The sequence below is a fragment of the Microcaecilia unicolor genome, chromosome 6 (genome assembly GCF_901765095.1).
Source record: "Microcaecilia unicolor chromosome 6, aMicUni1.1, whole genome shotgun sequence".
In the NCBI taxonomy this organism is placed as follows: Eukaryota; Metazoa; Chordata; class Amphibia; order Gymnophiona; family Siphonopidae; genus Microcaecilia; species Microcaecilia unicolor.
The window spans coordinates 289,069,993-289,090,784 of NC_044036.1; the positions used below are offsets into that span (position 1 = coordinate 289,069,993).

Genomic DNA, 20,792 nt, shown 5'->3' on the forward strand with positions numbered 1-20,792 from the left:
GGAGGAGTATAGGGAGAGATAAGAGTAGAGAGATACTGAGGAGCTGCAGAGTGAATGCAATTGTAAATCATTAAGAGGAGTTTGAACTGTATGCAGAAATGGATAGGGAGCCAATGAAGTGACTTGAGGAGAGGGCTAATATGAGCACAATGACACTGGCTGAATATAAGTTGTGCAGCAGAATTTTGAACAGATTGAAGGGGAGAGAGATGGCTTAGTGGGAGACCTGTGAGAAGCAGGTTGCAGTAATCTAAGTGTGAGGTGATAAGAGTGTGGATAAGGGTTTTGGTAGTGTGCTTGGAAAGGAAGGGAAAACTTTTAATAGTCTGTTGGATTTGTGCAGAGAAAGAGAGAGAGAGGAGTCAAAGATGACCCCAAGGTTACGAGCTGATGAGACAAAGAAGATGAGTGTTATCCACAGAAATAGAGAATGGGAGAAGAGGAGTGATGGGTTTAGGGGGGAAGATAAGAAGCCCTGTCTTGGCCATGTTCAGTTTCAGATGGTGGTGAGACATCCAAGCATCAATGTCAGACAGACAGGCAGGCTGAGACTTGGCCTGGATTTCTGCTGAGATCTCTGGTGTGGAGAGGTAGATCTGGGAGTCGTCATCAGCGTAAAGATGATACTGAAAACAATGGGAGAAGATCAGAGCACCAAGGAAGTAAGTATAGATAGAGAAAAGAGGTCACAAAACAGAGCCCTGAGGTACACTGACTGATAGTGGGAAAGCAGTGGAGGAGGATCCACCAGAGCATACACTAAAAGTGCAGTGGGAGAGATAAAGTGAAGAACAGAGCCGCAAAATCCATGCGAGGACAGCATATCTAGGAGTGGGTGGCGATAAACAGCGTCAAAAGCAGCAAATAGATTAGGGATAGAATAGAGACCTTTGGATCTGGCCAGAAACAGGTCATTGGAGACTTTAGCAAGGGCTGTTTCAGTTGAATGTAGAGGGTGAAATCTGGATTGTAGTGGATCAAGAATATCTTCAATTGAAAGAAAGTCAAGACAACAGTGGTGAACAGCATGTTCAGATAGCTTGGATAAGAAAGGGAGGAGGGAGATGGGGTGAGTGAAGGTTTTTTTTTGAGGAGTGGTGTAACTATGGCATGTTTGAAGGCATCAGGAACAGTTGCAGTGGAAAGTGAAAAATTGAGGATATGATAGATAGAAGGGATGACAGTAGGAGAGAGAGGCTGAGTAGGATCCAAGGAACAGGTAGTGAGTTTGGAGGAGAAATGAAAATGAGCAGTTTCCTCTTCAGTGATTTCAGAAAAGGTGACAGGGGTGAAGGAAGGTTGAGAGAATGGAGTGGGAGAAGGAGAGGTGGAAGTGACTTGGTTAAGAACTCAAGATTAATCTTGGAAATTTTGTCATGGAAGTACTCAGCCATAGTCTGGTGGGTTGGATGTGAAGGCACTTTGAGGAGACTCTCCTCCCTACATATTTCACTGGTAAGCTGTAAGAAAGGGTAAAGTTGATAAACTCTAATTTACAATTAGGAGTTTCCTGAGTTTGTGTTTTTGTACAGAAAAAAAAAAACAGTGAGAGTGAGGACTTTGAGGCTGCAGTCTGACACTAATTAATCACTTAGAGCAGAAATATAGAAGCCTTAAAGATAGTAGCATTAAGGAGATAATGAAAGGAACAGATTTCTGAAATATATATATGAAATCTGCTTCTGTTGTCATATCTGAGGAGTCCTTGTCATTTTTGCCCTTCCTGAGCATGTTTTATGATGTTGTTGCTCGTTTATTTGTGTTGACAAATTTTCTCCATAATAAAATCTTTACTGCTAATTGTTTCCTTTTCTAACGAAGTTGCTGTTTGTCCTTGACTTAAAGCAATAAAACCATGCGCTTTTTCAGTAGTACACTTGATGCTGGTGAAGAGGATCAGCTGGATAGCCTGGAAAACTTTAGGTGTTTCCCTTTTTCCAGAATAGTTGTAGCATGAGAATTATCAGTACCAGGTTCTCCCACATAGTTGCCTGCACTAATGCACTTCATTGTGTACTATAGTTTATGCTTCTAGGAGTCAGTTATAAAACCAGCACTGAGATCTGGGGACTCAATAGGAATATGAGAAAAGTCATGCTGAGTCTCAGACTAAGGTCTCTGATGGTGGCTAGTCTGGGTCACAAGTACCTGGTAGATCCCAATAAATAGATCTAGTTGCTCTTAGTTCATTTAGGGACAAGTAAAAGCACTTTTGTCTGGTAATTTTTATGGGCTTTTCTCCAGGAACTTGTCCAAACCTCTCTTGAAGCCTGTGGTGTTAGTCCCCTTGACCAGATCCTCTGGCAATGGATTCCTTTGCTTAATTCACTCTTCACTCGACAGAAACAGCACTCTAAAGTCTGTAATGACCTGTTCCTTGCCAAATCCAGAGGCCATTACTCCATCCTCATCCTCCTCGATCTTTCCGCCGCTTTTGACACTGTCAATCATGACTTACTTCTTGCCACACTGTCCTCATTTGGGTTCCAGGGCTCTGTCCTCTCCTGGTTCTCCTCCTATCTCTCCCACCGCACCTTCAAAGTTCACTCTCATGGATCTTCCTCCACCCCCATCCCCTTATCTGTTGGTGTTCCCCAGGGATCTGTCCTTGGACCCCTTCTCTTCTCAATCTACACCTCTTCCCTGGGCTCCCTGATCTCATCTCATGGTTTCCAGTATCATCTCTATGCTGATGACACCCAACTGAATCTCTCCACTCCAGACATCACCGCGGAGACCCAGGCAAAGGTATCGGCCTGCTTATCCGACATTGCTGCCTGGATGTCCAACTGCCACCTGAAACTGAACATGTCCAAGACCGAGCTTATCGTCTTTCCACCAAAACCCACTTCTCCTCTTCCTTCACTTTCTATCTCAGTTGATAACACCCTCATCCTCCCCGTCTCATCTGCCCGCAACCTCGGAGTCATCTTTGACTCCTCTCTCTCCTTCTCTGTGCATATCCAGCAAATAGCCAAGACCTGTCACTTCTTCCTCTTTAACATCAGCAAAATTCGCCCTCTCCTCTCTGAACACACCACCCGGACTCTCGTCCACGCTCTCATTACCTCTCGCCTGGACTACTGGAACTTACTCCTCACTGGCCTCCCACTTAGCCATCTATACCCCCTTCAATCTGTTCAGAACTCTGCTGCATGTCTCATATTCCACCAGAACCGATATACTCATATCACCCCTCTCCTCAGGTCACTTCACTGGCTTCCGATCAGATACCGCATTCAATTCAAGCTTCTCCTTCTTACCTACAAATGCACTCAAGTCTGCTGCCCCTCACTATCTTTCTACCCTCATCTCCCCTTACGTTCCTGCCCGTAACCTCCGTTCACAGGATAAATCCCTCCTCTCAGTACCCTTCTCCACCACCACCAACTCCAGGCTGCGCTCATTCTGCCTCGCCTCACCCTATGCTTGGAACAACCTTCCTGAGCCCTTATGCCAAGCCCCCTCCCTGCCCGTCTTCAAGTCTTTGCTTAAAGCCCACCTCTTCAATGCTGCGTTCGGCACCTAACCCTTACCGTTCAGTGAATCCAGACTGCCTCAATTTGACTGCCCCTATCGGACCGACCGTTCACTTGTCTATTAGATTGTAAGCTCTTTGAGCAGGGACTGTCTCTCTTTGTTAAATTGTGCAGCGCTGCGTAACCCTAGTAGCGCTCTAGAAATGTTAAGTAGTAGTAGTAGTAGTAATTATGCGTTGTGAGAGGAAAACCCTTGTATGATTTAATTTCAGTGTGCCAGTCATTAGTTTAATACAGCCATTCCCAACACAGTCCTCAGGCACACATAGTCTCATCGGATTTTCAGGATATCTACAATGAATATGCCGGAGATAGATTTGCATGCACTGCCTCCATTGTATGCAAATCTAACTCATGAATATTCATTGTGGATATCCTGAAAACCTGATGGGACTAGGTGTGCCCCGAGGACTGGATTGGGAATGGCTGGTTTAATGGAATGTCCTTTTGTTTTGGTGGTGTTTGAAAGGTTAAACAACTGTTCCACCTTATTTGTGAATTTAGAAACTTTTATCATAGCCTTTCTGTCATTTCTTTTCCAAACTGAAGAACTCTATCCTTTTAGCCTTTATTCATAGGGAAGTCATTCCACCCCCCCTTATCTATTTTGTTACACTTCTCTGAACGTTTTTTAGTCCCTCTATATCTTTTCCCAGAATTTCACATCGTGCTTGAGGTGCAGACTGACACCTCAAGCACCTCTTGTTCTACATCTCTTTCTGATTAATTCTTAACATTCTATTTACAGTTTTTAGCAGCTGCGGCACACTGGCTGAAAATTTCAGTGTGTTATTCACTATCGATTGAGATCTTTTGCTTGGTGACTTCTAACTCAGGTGATCCAACTGATTCTTTTACCAGATTTTTGCACCCTTAATTGGGATTATTTTTCCTTATATATGTCACATCACGCAAAGAGAAAGAACATTAGAGAAAGACATACTTGGCTAACTCCAGGCTGCACTCCTTTTCTCTCGCGGCACCTTATGCCTGGAATAGACTTCTTGGACCTATACATCTAGCTCCATCTCTACCTGTTTTCAAATCTATGCTGAAAACCCACCTTTTCTCTGCTGCTTTTAGCTCCTAGCCACAATTGCTCTCCCCTTGTCCCTTCCTCCCTTCTCACCCATTACTTCCCTCACCTGTAACTGTCTTGTCTGTCTGTATTATTTAGATTGTAAGCTCTTTTGAGCAGGGACTATCTCTTTGTATCAGGTGTTCAGTGGTGCGTCTGGTAGCACTATACAAATGCTAATAATAATAATAGGTGGAGGGTCAGTGCAAAAGAGGAAGACCAGCAAATATGATGGATCGATAAAATAACAGTATGCCAATCTATCAATGATTAGCTGGCTTACTGAAGCGTGAACACAGCTCAGGGCAACTATCCAGAAGGTCACCATGAGTTGACACCAACTTGACGGCAGCACAGATAGATGTATTATTTTGCACTTGTTTGCATTAAATGTCACCTGTCATTTAGATGCCCCATTTCCTGGTCTCACAAGATCCTTCTGAAATTTTTCACAATCCTTTTCTGTTTTAACAATTTTGAATAATTTTGTATCATCAGCATATTTTGATTACTTTACTCATCATTCCTATCTCCAAGTCATGTGTGAATCAGTATATTAACTTGATTGTTTCTTGCTGCTATGAAAGGAAGATTGTGTTGGAGGCAAAAACATACATTAATATCTTTAAGTATTTCAGAAGCTGGTAAAAGAATCAGTTGGATCACTAGATGACTGAGGGGTAAAAGGGGAACTAAGGGAAGACAAGGCCATAGCGGAGAGACTAAATGAATTCTTTGCTTTGGTCTTCACCAAGGAAGATGTAGGGGAGATACGGTATTCAGTGGTGATCAGGCAGAGGAACTGAAGCAAATCTCCATAAACCTGGAAGATGTAATTGCTTAGTTTGGTAAATTAAAGAGTAGGAAATTGCCTCAATGAGATGATCTACATCCCAGATAGGACTAAAAAAATGAACTTGCAGAGCTATTGGTAGTAATATGTAATTTATCTTTAAAATCAAGCATGGTACTGGAAGATTGGAGGGTAGCAAATGCAATGCCAGTTTTAAAAAACAGTTCCAGAGGTGACCCAGGAAATTATAGACTGGTGAGCTTGACGTTGGTGCCGGGCAAAATGGTAGAGACTATTAAAAAGAACAAAATGACTGAATATATACATAGGCATAAATTAATCAAACAAAGCCAACATGGATTTAGTCAAGGGAAATCTTGCCTCACCAACCTTCTTCATTTATTTAAGGGAGTGAATAAACATGTGGATAAAGGTGAGTCATTTGATATTCTGTATCTGGATTTTCAAAAGGCATTTGACAAAGTACCTCATGAAAGACTCTTGAGGAAATTAGAAAGGAACAGGCTAGGAGGTAATGTCTTATTGTGGATTAAGCACTGGTTAAAAGATAGAAAACAGAGTAGGGTTAAATGGTCAGTATTCTTAGTGGAGAAGGTTAGATAGTGGGGTTCTGTAGGAGTCTGTGCTGGGACCACTGCTTTTTATCATATTTATAAATGATCTAGAGATGGGAATAACTAGTGAAGTAATTACATTTGCTGATGATACAAAGTTATTCAAAGTTGTTAAGTTGCAAGAGTAATGTGAAAAATTGTAAGAAGACCTTACGAGACGGGGGGCTGGACATCCAAATGGCAGATGGCATTTTAATGCAAACAAGTGCAGGGTGGTGCATGTTGGAAAGAGGAGCCCAAACTTATAGCTATGTGATGCAATGTTCTACATTAGGAATCACCGCCCAGGAAAAGGATCTGGGTGTCATCGTTGATGATACATTGAACCCTCTGCTCAGTGTGCAGCAGTGGCTAAGAATGCAAATAGAATGATGGGAATTATTAGGAATGGAGAACAAAACTGAGAATATTATAATGCCTTTGTATTGCTCCATGGTATGACCGCACCTTGAATATTGTGTGCAATTTTGTTCATTGTATCTGAAAAAAGATATAGCAGAATTGGAAAAGGTACAGGGATGGGTTGACTTCCCTATGAGGAAAGGCTAAAGGGGCCTAGGGCTCTTCAGCTTGGAGAAGAAATGGCTGAGAGAAGATATGATAGAAGTTTATAAAATACTGAGTGGAGCGGGCTTGTTTACTTTTTCCAAAAATACAAGGAAGGGGGGGGGGGGCATTCAGTGAAGCTACTAAGTAAATTTAGAACAAATTGGAGAAAATATTTCTTCTCTCAATGTGTAATTAAACTCTGGAATTCATTGCCATAGAATGTGATAAAAGCAGTTAGCTTAGCAGGGTTTAAAAATGGTTGGATAATTTCCTTAAAGAAAAGTCCATAAGCCATTATTAAGATGGACTTGGGAAAATCCACTATGTTTTTTTCTAGGATAAACAGCATAAAATCTATTTTACTGTTTTGGTATGCTGGCAGGTACTTGTGACCTGGATTGGCCACTGTTGGAAACAGGACACTGGGCTTTATGGACCTTTGGTCTGTCCCAATATGACAAAGCTTTTGTTCTTATGTTGGTCCCTTCGTCTGGGCCATTTTTCTGTTAACAAAGAACTCTTATCTCTGATATTTTGCCCTTTTTTATGAAATACAAGGTCACTAAGAGGTCAATTCTAGAACAGAACTGGGTATATATGCCAGCCGCTGGCATAAATTCTCACACCTAGTTGCCAGAGATGTGTGCATAACATGGCATTCACCCAAACTTTGCCCATGTGTATGCCCACCTGTAAAATATGTGCTGTGTAAGATATGAGCGTATTTATAGAAAGCTCTTACACTTGTATATGCTGTATTCTAGTCATACAAATCAGTGGCGTAGCTACGTGGGGCCTGAGGGGGCCTGGGACCCGATAGATTTTGGCCCTGGCCCCCCCTGCCGACGATCCCCTTGAACCCCCCCTCCCGCCACCAACCCTCCCCTGACGTCGCCGCACGCCCCTCCGCTGCTGCATCAGATACCTTGTTTGCTGGCAGGGGTCCCCGAACCCCGCCAGCCAAAGAAAGTCTTCTTCATCGCTGGAGTAGCACCTTTGTTCAACGAAGTTCCTGGTGCGATCAGCTGTTTCGCTGCCTTATGTCCTGCACCGTGCATGTAGCCCTGTGCAGGATGTAAGACGTCAAAACAGCTGATCGCACCAGGAATTTCGTTGAACGAAGGCGCTGAAGAAGACTCTCTTCGGCTGGCGGGGTTCGAGGACCCCTGCCAGCAAACAAGGTATCTGATGCGGCGGCAGGGCGGGCGGCGACGGCGGGGGAGGGTTGGTGGCGGGAGGGGATTCAAGGGGGTCGTCGGCAGGCTGGCAGGTGGGTGCAATGTGGCGGCAGCAGCGGCGGCTCGGGTGGGGCGGCGGTGGGGGGGGGCGACTAAACAGTGCCCCCCCCACCTCGGGCTGTGGCCCCCCCCTCCCGGCGAGGTCTGGCTACGCCCCTGATACAAATAATCGATGCATAAATGTTAGTCATTCCTTATAGTCCTGTCCAAAACTCTCGTTCTGTAAGGTCACACTAGATCCTGAAATGGGCAAAACTTTAATTAAAGGGCAGGTTTGCATGGACATATGCACCTCTAAAAATGTCAGCAAAAATACCTCTTTAAACATATAGGTATGTCTCATGTCTAAGTTTTTCTTGGTCTTATGGTATATCACTGGATGCATAAATAAACTCCATCAGACTCTGTCCCAGTGCCCAGTCCCTCACTTTGCACCTTGTTTTAATTACTGCTCTTGGATTTGTAAAGAGTTTTACTGGAATATTATTGCTCTGCCGAAAGAATGGTATTTGTTAGGGCAGTGCAAAAAGCAATATGTATGCAGTGTAAGGAATGTCTCATAAAAATGCAGTTCTGTCCTGGAGAGAGTGTTTAAGCCTCACAGGAAATTTTCTTAACAGCTTTTTTTTTTTTTTTTTGCTTTGGTTAACAGTGCCATTAGTCAAATGGGAATGTTCTTGTTGCATTTGATCACAGAAAAATCGACAATGTAAAACTTTTGTGCTTATTTTCTGTTTAGCTCTTTATTGATCCTTCTTATAGGGACTGTGATATTTGATGCACTTATCACTTGGAGCTTGTATTCAGCACAAATTAGAGACCAAATCATTCAATACAGTATAGTCTGTTAATGGTAAGGAAGGGGGCCAAGTGCACATGACAGCAGCATTAAGGATGAGTAAAAAAAAAAAAAAAATGTATAAGAGCACATAAAACAGAGAAAGTAAAAATGGGTCATCCTATCCTTTATTCTCATTTTGTGAGGCCCTCCTCTGATGAAAAATGTTGCTCACTTGCCTTATTGAAAGACAGAATGATCTAATGAATATGCCAGAGCTGATGGCCCATTCAGCTTGAAGTATGTATAACATTGTGGTGTTCTAGCCAGGGTTTATCATATTGAAATACTGTCCTTTGCAAGTAGGGGATTGTCAATTGAAAAATGTTTGTGGCTTCTTATAGATGAGGTAAAACAGATATTTATAGGTGGACATCAAAAGGTAATAATCGCTAATAATTCAGAAATTCAAAAGTAATGCCTGTTGTAGTAACATGGGTCAGAAATAGGGTTTGAAATTTTGCCACAATAGCACAGCTTGTGTTGATTTGATACCACAGCAGTCACAAAAAAAGTTGTAGGTTCCATGCAAGATGCAGAGAAAGGGAAGCCATAATGAGCACAAAACTTTTTAAAACAAGAGAAATCTGAATAAAAAGATGTCACCTCTGGGTTCATGTTGTTTAGGTTTCTTGTGTTTCAAGGTTTTTGTGCTTCTTATGGCTTGCATTGCTCTGGTCTGTGGGGCTGAATTGGAACCTTATTGGTTTGCTGTCTCCTTGCTTTTTACTGGTAGGGATAGGTTTGTGGCTTGAAGCGGTGTGGTATTTACATGCCTGCCTTGGGTATTCCTGGCATTGGATGTGTCACCTGTAGAACACTGAGCAGAAACAGATGGTTTCACTAGCAAATGCTAGACCATCTGTTCCCATCTCTGGAAGTCGCTGCTCAGTTTTTGGAATGAATAAGTTGATCGAAGCATATACCTAGCCATGGCTTATTGTTTTTATGTAGATTATAGATATCTTTCCAACAAAGTGTTTATACTGATAAAACTTATAGTAAATCATTCCCATTTATACAAATCCTTTCCCTATAAAAACTTTCTTTTCAAGGCTTATTGATCTCATTTGTTCTCTCATCAACAAAGCAATTTCAAATTGTAAGCTTAAAAGAAAACCTTTATATAAAGTTTGAGAGAAACTTAATGGCAAGCTGCAAGACATTTGAACAAGCAAGCACTGCTGGATAAACCAAATATGCAGTGTCCTGAATGGTCCATGCGTCTTTGATTCCCTTGATGACTTTTCTGTGTTTGGTTGCACCTGAGATATATGATGTGGTACATCCTTTTGGTGGGTATCAGGAGGACATATCAAATGTACCTGTAGCTCAAGGGTGAAAATGGAGTATCATTGCATTAGATTTGTAGAAAATCTCTTTAATTTGATATAAAAAGAAAAAGATGGAAGGACATGATACAGCAATCTTGGTGACCTCTGAAGCTTGTGGATTCCCGCTGAGTACTGATGCCTTTGAATGCGGTTTGTTGGCTTATAATATTTCAGATTTTACTTATCACCTGTGGGTTCTCTAATTGGAGTGGAAGCATTCTGCACTGTTAAATATCTATCATGGTTTTTTATTAATTACAAGACCTAAAGCCTAGTTATAGAATAGTCCAAACAATAAATTGGGGTGCTACTGTTTCTTCTGTGTTCACATTGCAAATTTACGTTCTACAAATGATCAAACGTTTGTGGGAATTCTCTCCCAAGAAAACAGTTTCTGGATCAGCCTTGTGATCTGAGCTGTTTTAATTGGTTAAAGTCAGATAATTTCTCTCTGCCCCTCTTTATGCAGGGGAGAGATGAAACTATGGAAATGTTTCATTTCGTTGTTCATCGTTATCTTCAAAAGAAGACCTAAAGCTTTAGTAGAACAAGAGAGTCTCCCTCATTAGCTGGAAAGGAGAAATAGTTTTAATGAGAGAGAACATTGTGCTCTTTTCTTTTTTTGTAAAAAAGTAATATAAATAACAGCACTTAAAGAGCAAAATGGACAAGCTAAAGTTTTTTCACTTAAAGTAAATACACACTCTTTCCTATATAGAACCTGATACTCTGTCCCCCTTTCCCTTCTCCCTCATCTACACTTTTAAAGTAGTACCCATTATCTTTTAGGTTATTTGCTGCCATGCAGGAGTAGTTTCTCATAAATGTAATAGTTTTAGCTTTGTAACTACCAGGCAGTGCAAGTTGCCCCTGGTATAACAGGCATATACATTGTAAACGTGTCTATGTTTAAGCATATGCGTGATTTTATTTTCATGGGAATGCATGTTGAAGCAGTACTATCTAAATAATTATTCAGAATGCAAGGTTCAGTTTTTACCCCCTTTAAAGTTTTGTGGCCTACGCATAGAAAAAGACCATCTAGAAAATGCTGGAAAATTATTTACTGGAGTACTACTTGCATCACAGGAGTTTTTTTTTTTTTTTTTTTTGGGGGGGGGGGGGGCTACAAATAGGTTTGTGAGAAGTATGTGAAAGTTCAGTGGGGGGGGGGGTTGGGTGTGTTAGGCAAGGGGAGGGCAGGTGGGAGAAAATGTTCTTCAAACTCAAAGGTATACTGTAATTGTACAGTATTTGAACCATATATTTTATTGTACTTTTGAAGTGTATAAGTACATAAGTATAGCCATACTGGGTCTGACCAATGGTCCATCTAGCCCAATATCCGGTTTCCAACAGTGGCCAATCCAGGTCACAAGTACCTGGCAGAAACCCAAATAGCACCACTCCATTCTACCAATCCCAGGGTAAGCAATGGCTTTCCCATGTTTATCTCAAAAGCAGACTATTGACTTTTCCTCCAGGAACTTGTCCAAACCTATGTGATGAACAGAGCGGACTGCCAGGAGAACAAAACAGCAGCCTTTCTACAAGATATGTGATCAACCACTATATAGACAGCCCTGCAGACTAAACAAAGCCATTCTTATTGGATCCTGGCTTTAATTGGCAGACGTTTGAGGCTTAACTTAGGGGTAAATATGGTCCAATCCTTACCCCTGCAGAAGCCTCGGTGTTGTGTTCTGCACAAAGTGTAACCAATTCAAACTAACTCCAATGCTGTTTGATAATTTTGTGTGCTCTTCATTGGTTCAATAAAATGACCTTTGTGTAAAAAAAAATAAAAAAAAGCTGGAAAATTGGGAAAATAGTGAAAATTAGTAATTACATTCGGCACTAAGTCTTATTGCTTATTTAGTTTAAACATAATCCTTTCCTATCAGATATGACTTGGAAAAATATCCAAACTACATTTAATTTAATTTATTTCAATTTATAGTCTGTTTTTGTCCAAAGTGGAGTACAAAATAACGTACATACATAAAACATAGTCCACAGCAAAATCAGACCATAGACAACAATAAAAACAAGGCAAAAGACAGTCAAACAGTGATTCTGCAGTTACTGCAATCATAATTAAGTAACCAGCCTCTGACAACAAATGCTATTTTAGCAGTGTTTTAAACACTGTCAAATTCTTTTTCCTAAGAGTAACCAGTAACTTATTCCATTCCATTGGACCAGCAATGGAATAAATCCACCTTCGCTTGAATTCAAGCCCAGAGAGCCAAGAATTTGGCCCCTCCAGCATACAGAAGTCCTCAGATCGGAGAGCTTGTTGTGGTCTATACCAGTGAAGACAATCAGATATTGAAATGACTCCTGGTATAAACTCTGATGAACCAGCACTAGCAGTTTAAATCTGATTTATCTGTCAAGGGTAACCAGTTTAGTTTCTTAAGAAAAGGAGTAATATGATCATATTTAGACAAACCATACAAAAGACGAACTGTAGAGTTTTGCACAACCTGCAATGAATGAATATACATTGCAGGCAATCGAACATACCCAATATTATATTAATGGTACAAGTTACTTCAATTTTATTTACAGCAAGGGAACTAAGGCAAAACTGTTTTAGATAATAGTTACAAATCTGTGTTAATAGCTGTGAATAGCATTCTGCAGAGCAGTGTATATCTGCAGGATTGTTCTAAATAGCCTGCTGCATTCTGGCCACTAGAAGAATGACTATGAACATTTAGGAGAATAGTTTTTAAAAAACTTGCATAATGGAAATAGCTATTTAACACATTAAGAGGCAAATATTGTGTGCTAAGTTGTGCATTATTTTACTGTAACATGTTAGTTTAGGTCAGAGTGGGCTACATAATAATGATATGAAAATGAATGCAAAACTCCTCATTATTATGCAAATCAAATAACGTAGCTTGCATTGAACTCGGCAAGCTGCATTATTCCTGGAAAAATGCCAGCTTTGAGCTGGTGTTATTTTTCCTGTCCTTGAGCCATCTTAAAGGGGGTGATACCTTTTTATAAAACCTCACAGACCGCCCCTCCTTCCCAATCAAGACTCTTCCAAACCTGCCCAAAGGCTACCCTCCAGACCCCTCCCCCCCCCCCCCCCCCCCCCCCTTGTCAGGCCTATCTCAAGAATTCACTGGTGATCTATGGTAATGGAGCCGAAGTGATCCCAAGTCATACCTGTTCCCTTCAGCACTGGATTCAAAAGGGTGCAGGTTAAACCCTAGCAGTAGTCCTATTGTACTACCACTAGGGGGCTTTTTGTCCTTCTGTACTGTTAATCATAATTTATTATCATCCACCAGACCGGTCCAGAATCAGTGGGTTAGCTCATCACCCAGCAGTTGGAGACAGAGAACAAAGACTTGTGATTTACTGCCCTATACAGGGCATGGCACAGCACCTGCTCTTCGGTATTTCCCTGTTTCCAGTAGATGGTGAAGGGTATACCATGCAGCTGACTCTGAATTGTTGTGGTGTAGCTCTTGGGCCTAGTTGGAAATTGGGTATCCGGTTGAACAAGATTAATTTGAAGTGAACTCCATGGTCCAGTGTTGAGCACCACAATTTGGGAATGCCTAGAGGAGTCTAAGTCCCTTTCCTTCTTCATTAACTAGTGGACCCAAGGGCTTGACCCCCCCCCCCCCCCTTCCTCTTGCCTTCCCTTCTGGTGTCAAGTAATATTTAATAAAAATACAAAATAAGAGTTTTCACTAGTGTAGTGAAGGAAATTGATTCTCTCAGGCTGATGATCAAATTTGCTGCACTATTCTGAACATCGCTGAAAAATTACTGCTGGAACAGTGTGGGGAATGAAAGCCCTGATGATGAAAACTAATAGCATGCAAATTTATGTGTGCTATTAATTTTGATCATGGGGGGACTTCTGCGGGAAGATTGGCACAATCCTACTGCAGAAGTTTGACAGTTCTGGGCTGTCAAAAAAAAAAATTTAAACCCCAAACCTGTCAAACAGACCAGGCAGGAGGCCCTGCCACCCCCGCACACACACAAAGGACTGTGCCACTACAGACTAGTGAGTGAACCCAAGAAATATCACGTTCTGTGACTACTGCACTAGAGGATCGCCTAAACAAGCTTCAGTCCACTATTGAAATAAATGAAAAGTTTGACTCTCAAGCACGTTGGATATCAGAAGTAGAGCATAAGGTGTTGGCCTAGGAAGATGAGGCTCAGGCTATGGCAAACCAGATTGCTACGCTGCAGAAGGAGGCAGGAGAACTCCAGGATAGACTCGAGGAGCAGGAGAACCGCAATAGGAGAAACAATTTGTGAGTTATTGGCTTACCTGAGGCAGTAGCAGATAGGGAACTTTATAATTTCTTTGATTCTTGGCTTCTGGAGCTCTTGGGCCTTGTGGGCAGCGGGAATGTTTTCTGCTGCAACCGTGCGCACCGCGTAAGGGTGAAGGGAGAGCGCAATACTAAGCCATGAATGGCCATCGCCCACTTCACTAATTGGACAGCGAAGGAGCAACTGCTGAAAGCATTTTGAGCTAAAGGTACACTGGAATATGAAGGCCATCACTTATTGTTATTTAATGATTATTCTGCGAGGGTTGCTTTGTTGCACAAGGCCATGGCGCCAGCGTGCATGGCACTGCATAGGAAGAGAGTTTGTTTTGCTTTACTTTATCCTGCAAAACTGCGCATCTAGCATGAGGGCAGACTGTTGTATTAACGGATACTTCAGCGGCAAAAGCTTTCCTGAAAACGCTCAACAAGGAGACCTCTCAGGGGACTGAAGATGCTCCGTGACCTGAGTCACTGTGTGGGAGAGCGATATCGATTCATATGGTTCTCTGAAACATATATGGTTGAGTCCCAACGGAAGCACTGTTATAAGCTGTGTCTGCTTTCATTCTATGTTTAAAGGTAGTTTGATGAAGTGGATTTTCAACCTGAAAGGGAATACTGCAAAATTCCCCCAGACTGAAATTTTCCAGAGTTCAGGGGGATACTTGGAAAGACTCATTTTTGGTACTTTGTTGTTGGACCGCAGACTGAACTTATCCACATGTGAGAAGGTCTAGTGACGTTTTTGTTGGAGATCAATCTTTTGTAAAGCTGGCAGGTTGGGGGGGTTGCCTTCCTGTTGGGGTATAGGTAGGAGAAGGATGGGAGTGTATTACCTGGGTGGAGAGGGAATGGGGAGATGGGGCAGGTGGATAGGAGGGGGGTGGAGGAATGCTTGGGGTATACGAGAGGATGTGCGTTTGCGGAGTGCTTGTGGGAGACTGTGTGATATGGTTAGGGTGGAGGGCACTGGGATCATTCTGTTTCTCTTGTAAGTGTTTCACTGAGCCATCTTCCATTGATGAGGAGAAGAGGGGATCCAACAGGCTTAGCTGAGAGGCCTGTGGGATTTTGTTATTACTTATATCTGCTGTTTTCCATATCTTATATGACTGCTATGGTTAATTTGAAGATTTGACTGGAGAGTGTATGCCATCAACATTGAGGGTCACAAAGGACCAAACATCTGTCCTAGCTGAGGATGAAGAGAGGACGGGTGGGAGAGGTGGCATATTCTTATTATACTAACAGGCAACGGGAGTGGCTATACTTTTACATAAACAACTACCCTTTCATATTCACAAAATTGTTTAGGACAGAGAGGGCAGATTTGTGCTTCTGCTTAGGGAATTTTGGGGACGCCACCTTCTCTTATGTGATGTCTTTGGCCCCAATCTTTATCATCACAAATGTTTTTCTGATTTGGTAGCTAATGTGCTGCCATATTCTGAGTACCAGCTTATTATGGGGGGTGATTTGAACACTCTTGCAGATCCGTCTGTTAACTGTAAACTGCCCAAATCTAAATTAAGGGATTTGGATAATAAGGGTATCTTTTTTTTGTCTCTTCAGCTGGGGACTGTAGATATTTGGAGGATCCTTCATCCCTATGATAGGGAATTTACCTTGTACTCATATTCCCATAATGTATACTGTAGATTAGATTATCTTCTTTTGACTCAATCCCTGTTCCCAATAGGTAGAGCTGTGTTCATTGTTGATACCATTTTCTATGACCATTCCGCAGTTTTGGTGTGCCTTTCCTTTGCTACAGAGCCGAAAGATAGGGTCTGGAAATTCTCCCCATCCTTGTTATAATAAGGCTTTTCATGCCTATTTGAGGGGAAAATGACTGGACTATCAACTCCATAATGATACACCTGATGTGGGCCTTGATACTTTCTGGGAAGCATCAAAGGCGGTATTACGAGGTCATACATACCCTGGCCTATACCTCTAGTCAGAAGAGAAAAAGGGAGGTTGATCTATTACGCCTTTCTCAGGAATACCAGCATACCTGCTGGCAGCATGTGCTCAAAATGAATGAAGTCACTAAGCAACATATGCTGTTGAATCGGCGGCAGATTGACATATTACGAGATCAGTGAGTGGAGAGGGACATTTACTTTCAACACTTTAAAACTGTTTAAGTGGGGAAGTAAGGTGGGTAAACTTTTAGCCAATTTGGTGTGGCCCCAGCATACGAAACAGGGTATTACTACTATTAAAGATGGGAAGAGGCAGGCATATATTGAGGGGTCCCAAATCATGGGCTAGTTCATACAGTATTATATAGCTCCTTATATCAGGCAAAGGGCATTAGATGAGGACGCCTGTGATGCCTTCTTTCAGAATATATCATTACCCACTCTTACATATGACCAGTTGAGTGCTTTAAATTCTCCTATCTCGGGACAGGAAATTCGATTCGGTATAGAATCTTTAAAAATGACTAAAGCCCCAGGGCCTGATGGCTCTGGTCCCGAATACTACCGCATCCTGTCTGACCTCTGGGAGCTTTGTTTAATAGGTTAGTTAGTACAAGAGGCAATGGGATTATTTCAGAATTTGGCCCATATTGTTTTATTACCTAAATTGGGTAAAGATCCAGCCCAAGTTGGTTCATACCGACCCATGTTGCTTTTAAACCAAGATGTTAAGCTTTTAACAGCTATACTTGCTCGACGATTGAATGTAGTTATTCCTACTATCATGCATGGGGATCAGGTGGGCTTTGTGTCCAGTCCATGAATCTCATGCGAGCCCTGGTGGCTATTCATAAACATTGGGGGAGGAAGGTTTGGAGGCTATAGCAGGCCTAGATATGAAGAGAGCTTTTGATAGCATATCTTGGCAGTATCTATTTTGGATATTGGAACAATTTGGATTGCGGGTGCCATTTGTCGATTGGGTTTCTGCTCTTTATACACTCCCAAGGACACAGTTGCTTATCAATGGTAAATTGACAGTTTTTCTTTGCAGTGGGGGATGAGACAGGGGTGCCCCCTATCCCCGTTGCTCTTTCTATTGGCTGTTGAATCGTTGGCCAATAAGATTCGTTGTATCGACCACATACGGGGTATACTTATTGGGGGTAGGGAAACGCGTATTAACCTTTTTGCAGATCATATCATGTTATATTTGGCACATGCTCAAAGACACCTGCCAGAGGCATTGGATATAGTTCAAGCCTTTGGAAATATTTCTGGCCTGCGGGTTAATTGTTCTAAATCAGAACTTCTCCCTCTTTCTGGGAGCCTTGGAAATCCGCAGTTTTCAACACTGTCCATTTTCCCTGTAAAAGGCCCTATGCGCTATTTGGGGATCTTTCTTAGCACCAATCTGGCTATATTTTACAAATGTAATGTTTTGAACCCTCTGGACAAAATCAAGCAGCTTTATGGGTGTCTGAAGGACCTACCGATTTCTTTGATGGGCAGGGTGGCCTTAGTGAAAGTATTACTTCCTAAGCTCTTGTATCCTTTACAAGCCATTCCCATTTGGATCCTGCGGAGAGACGAGTGCTTATGCCGTATTTTAATTTGTTTCTTTTATATGATATCAGAAGGGGGTTCGGATAGGATTTCAGAAGCTTGTTCTGGACAAGGAAATGGGAAGTCTGGGCCTTCCGGACCTTTTATTATATAATGTGGCAGCCCTTATGCAATTTATTTTTGAGGGGATTGTGAGAACTTCTTGCTTCTTTCCCCTGGGGTGGATAGAAGATTGGAGTTACCCGTTTTCCTTTATAAATCTCCTGCATATGTCCCCCAGCATGGGATCCTGTTGCTTCTAAATTGGGCTTCCTTAGACCGCTGAAGAGGGCTTGGTGTTGGTGGTGAAGATGCCAACAGCCATGTCCAGATGCCTTTCCTTTTTTGCACTTAATGGGTAATGCTGCGTTCCCGGCTGATCTGGGACCCTTAGTATTTCGAGTGGGGGGGGGGGGGGGGGCGGTCAGACTTGGCCAGTTGCTGAAGGAGGAAGAAGACTCCTTTATCACTTTTGCTCAGGCCAAGGAGCAGTGGAATTTCTCAAACCGCCATATGTTGCCTTATCTTCAGGCGAGGCATTATTGGTCTTCTTTGAAAGCTAAATTTGGTGTTGTTTGAACTTATGGAGACCTGGGCTCCATCTTCCTTCGCATACCTGAAACATTAAACAGATTGTGTACTTGGTATAAAATTCTGAAGATGACTCTTCTGCTTGGTGATATGGAGATTCAGGTACAACATTGGAACAGGGATTTAGGTCTAGAATATACTTGTTTCCAGTTCTGTGCACTATTTTCCACACTGTATGAAATGGTTAAATCGGCGGATCTGCAAGAGACACAATATAAACTCTTCCATAGAGCCTATATTTCTAAGGCAATAGGTGCTACTTTGGACTTGTGGGACACTGCATGCTGTCCTAGATGCCATGCGGGCTTGGATACCCTCGTCCATACCTCTCTCTCTCTCTCTCTCTCTCTCTCTCTCTCTCTCTCTCTCTCTCTCTCTCTCTCTCTCTCTCTCTCTCTCTCTCAAGTACAGCCTTTCACATGCTTAACAAGGTAGTTCAGTGGGAGGTGGAGTGGGATTATGCTACCCTACTTTTAGGAGCTCAAACTTTATTGCTCACACAATAGCTCACCCAGCCTCAATGACGTTTTCGCTACATTTTCTTATTACTGATTAGGAAAACCATTTTACAATTTTGTACTTCTCCTGAAGTGGTTCCTTACGATTGCTGGATTGTGAAAATGAGGGCAGATATGAATCTCAGCTTTTCTCAAAATCATTTAAACTGGATAACAGGTAGTATGCTCTACTCTGGACTCAGTGTCTGGAGTTCTTAGACTTTTAGGGCATTAGGATGTGTGTTTGTGGGGGGGGGGGGGGGAGGTGGGTTCGTTCTGGGGGAGAGTATGCTTGAGATTGTGATAGTGAATGCCTGGTATGATTTTTCGTATTGTTGAAAGGTTTGATTGTGTGGAATGTTTATAGTAGAAAAGTCAATGGGTAGATGTACTCTCTTTGTTATGCTTTTATGGAGCGTGTGGTCGTAATTTGTTGGACACCTTTATATGATTAAGCTGTTTTGTAGGTTACTACGACCATCTCTTTTCTCTATATTGACATTTGAAAACATAATTTAAAAAAAAAAAAGGAAGAAATGTTTTTTCACTTAAAGAACAGTTGAACTGTGGAACTTATCAGTTGATGTTGTAACGGCAGTTAGCATAACTGGGTTTAAAAAAGGTTTTGGACAAGTTCCTTGAGGAAGTCCATAGTCTGTTATTGAGATGGACATTGGGAAGCCACTGCTTGCCCTGGGATTGATAGCATGGAATAGTGCTACTAATTGGGTTTCTGCCAGGTATTTGTGACCTAGATTGGCCACTGCTGGAAGCAGGATACTGGGCTAGATGAACCATTGGTCTGACTCAGTATAGCTATTCTTAGGTTGGTTAAAATGAAATAATTTTTAATACCGTTGTTGTTTGGAGATTTTATTTTTCTAATCATCTCTAGTTCTGCTTCCCTTTTATCTGTGAGCTTAGCTCTGTTTTCAGGACCTCTTGCGCATTTGCTATTTTTTCTCTTCTCCTTTCTTCTTCATTTCCTGCCCTACATCCATCTTTCATATTCAGCTTTCTTCCATTTTCTGCTCCTTCTCAAATCTAGTTTTCCATCTCTTCCCTTCCATCCATGTGTATCCCCCCTCACTTCCTTGTTATCCATGTGTAGCATTTTTTCTTCTCCCTTCCCTTCTATCCATGTGCAGCATTTTCTCCTCTCCCTTCCCTTCCCTTCTATCCATGTGCAGCATTTTCTCCTCTCCTCTTCTCTTCTACATGTTTGTGCCCCTCCCCCCAGACATTTTCCTTCCATCCGTGTGCAGCATTTTCTCCTCTCCTTCTCCCTTCCATCCCATCCATGTGCATTTCCCCTTCTCCCTTCCATCCCATCCATGTGCATTTCCCCTTCTCCCTTCCATCCCATCTATGTGCATTTTCCCCTCTCCCTCCCATCCCATGTATGTGCATTTCCCCTCTCCCTTCACTTCCATCCCATCCATGTGCATTTCCCCCTCTCCCTTCACTTCCATTCAAGTGCATCCCCTCCTCTGTCTTCCATCTATGTTCAGCTTCTCACCCCCTGTTCCCCCCTCTGTGGTTTAGGCATACCTTCCTACCACCCACTGCTCTTCTCCCCACAGGCCTACAGATTTTCAGCATTGGCTGGCAGTTCCAGCAGTGATCATGCTTGGTTGACAACTCTGGCTGTGAAGAACTAAGATTGGTGCTAGGCCGACTTTGTAGATCTGTGTTCTGTATATGGCAATCCAGTTTAGGATGGGCTGGAAAGGGCTTCAACGGTAACTTCAGTAGCTGGAACTGAGGACAGAGTCGGGCGGATTTCTATGGTCTGTGTCCCAGAAACACCAAAGAAAACCACGATCAAGTATATAATATCATTTC

General features: G+C 42.3%; 1 protein-coding gene and 1 long non-coding RNA gene across 5 annotated transcripts in view; both read left to right on the forward strand.

Annotated features, from left to right (window-relative positions):
• The window catches only part of MED27 (mediator complex subunit 27), a 405,350-nt gene that overhangs the window by 143,562 nt on the left and 240,996 nt on the right, over window positions 1-20,792 (forward strand). The window lies entirely within an intron of this gene.
• Window positions 1,203-7,867, forward strand: LOC115473113. Its single transcript, XR_003942608.1, has 3 exons — window positions 1,203-1,279; window positions 2,088-2,091; window positions 7,857-7,867. It is a non-coding gene; the product is annotated as an uncharacterized LOC115473113 (long non-coding RNA).